We start from the raw sequence: 2,500 nt of genomic DNA on the forward strand, positions 1-2,500 counted from the left end.
TCTCTCTTTCTCTCTCTCTCCCTCTCTCTTTCTCTCTCTCTTTCTCTCTCCCTCTCTCTCTCTTCTCTTCTTCTTCTCTTCTTCTCTCTCTCTCTCTCTTTCTCTCTCTCTTCTCTTCTTCTCTTCTTCTTCTTCTCTCTCTCTCTCTCTCTCTCTCTCTCTCTCTCTCTCTCTCTCTCTCTCTCTCTCTCCCTCTCCCTCTCTACAGTACAGGGCAGGTGGGAGAGGCAGGAGGCAGGTGGTGTGTAATACTCGGGTTTTATACTGAAAGAGGGGAAGGATGAATGCCCATGGAGGAAAAAAATAAAAAAAGGAAAAAGAAAAAAAAGGAGGAGGGGAGAGGGGAAAGGGGGGTGGGGGAGGGAGCAAAAGCTAAGCCAAGGGTTGAACAGGGAGATGGAAGTTGCCTCTCAGATCTCCTGCTAGGACTCCCCCCTCTCCCCTCTCTCTCCCTCCCCTCTCTTCCTCCTTACCACTCTCTCCCCCTCCCTTCCTCCTCCCTGTCTCTTTTGACTCCTCTCCCTCTCTTTCTTTTTAATTTTCAGCTTCAATTCTTCGTGTTTCTTCTCTTCTTCTTTCTCAGACTCCCTTTCTTACGCTTTCTTTTTCTTCTTTCTTCTCACTTTCATCTTACTTCTTCTCCTCATCTCCTTCCACCTCCTTCTTCTTCCCCGCTTCCTTCTACTCCTCCTCTTTCTTTTCCTCCTCCTCTTTGTCCACCACCTCCCTCTCCTTATTCTCCTTCCTCTCTCTCTTTCACATACTCCTTCTCCTCTTTTTCTTCTTCCTTCCAGTCCTTCTCTTCTCCCACCACCTCCTCCTCCTCCTTATCCTCCTTCCTCTCTCTCTTCCACATCCCCCTTCTCCTCTTTTTCTTTTTCCTCCTCCTTCCACTCTTTCTCTTTTCCCACCACCTCCTCTTCCTCTTTATCCTCCCTCCTCTCCCAATCTTCCACCTCCTCCTTTTTTCTTTTCTTCTTCCTTCCACTCCTCCTCTTTCTCCACCACCTCCTCCTCCTTATCGTCCCTCCTTTCCCCTTCTTCCACCTCATCCTCCCCCCCCACTCCTACCCCCCTCCTTCAGGATACTCATTGCCAGCCCCAGTCAGAGTCTGGTATTCATACATCTTAATTCGGCTGAGAGAGAGAGAGGAGGGAGGGAGGGAGGGAGGGAGGGAGGGAGGGAGGGAGGGAGAGAGGGAGGGAGGGAGAGATAGAAGGAGACAGAGAGAGAGGGAGAGAGAGAGAGAGAGAGAGAGAGAGAGAGAGAGAGAGAGAGAGAGAGAGAGAGAGAGAGAGAGAGAGAGAGAGAGAGAGAGAGAGAGAGAGAGAGAGCGGGACAGATAGAGAGAGGGAGAGAGAGAGAAAGAGAGAGAGAGAGAGAGAGAGAGAGAGAGAGAGAGAGAGAGAGAGAAATAGAGATGAGAGAGAGCGAGAACAAAAAAAAATCCGAACCACAACTACATATATCATAATAATCAGCGAGGACATTAAAACCATTCCTCCGTTTCTTGTTTTCTTCCTTTTTTCTTTTCTTTTTTTTCGTATATTCCTCAACCATTTCTGCTTTGGATTTACGGCCACGGTTACAGTGTGACTTACAATCCGTATTTTCCCTTCCGTTCGTGAGTGTGTGTCCCGCTAGCGTGAAGGATGGCGAACTGGAAGGCGAATCCAAGAGAGTAGATGGGCTTTGTAGTTATATAATGTATCGCCCTTGTGATGTAGTGCGGAAGGATGAAAATGAATATGAGGTTTTAATATTCATGTCGTCATATTTGTTACTTCCCGTACACGCTTGCACATATGCACTGACATACGTGTACGGTTTAGATACATACACATATATGCACAGACATACGTGTATGGTTTACATACATACACATGAACACATATGCACTGACATACGTGTATAGTTTACATACATACACATACACATATATGCACAGATATACGTGTACGGTTTACATACACACACATGCACATATATGCACTGACATTCGTGTTCGATTCACATACATACACATGCATATATACACATACACATGTGCATATAGACGCACATGTTCAAATTCATACACACATAGGTACCCATACAAAACATACACACATAGGTACCCATACACAACATACACGCATAGGTACCCATACACAACATACACACATAGGTACCCATACACAACATACACACATAGGTACCCATACACAACATGCACACATAGGTACCCATACACAACATACACACATAGGTACCCATACACAACATACACACATAGGTACCCATACACAACATACACACATAGGTACCCATACACAACATACACACATAGGTACCCATACACAACATACACACATAGGTACCCATACACAACATACACACATAGGTACCCATACACAACATACACACATAGGTACCCATACACAACATACAGACATAGGTACCCATACACAACATACACACATAGGTACCCATACACAACATACACACATAGGTACCCAC

This window comes from Penaeus vannamei, chromosome 6, assembly GCF_042767895.1.
Source record: "Penaeus vannamei isolate JL-2024 chromosome 6, ASM4276789v1, whole genome shotgun sequence".
Taxonomy (NCBI): Eukaryota; Metazoa; Arthropoda; class Malacostraca; order Decapoda; family Penaeidae; genus Penaeus; species Penaeus vannamei.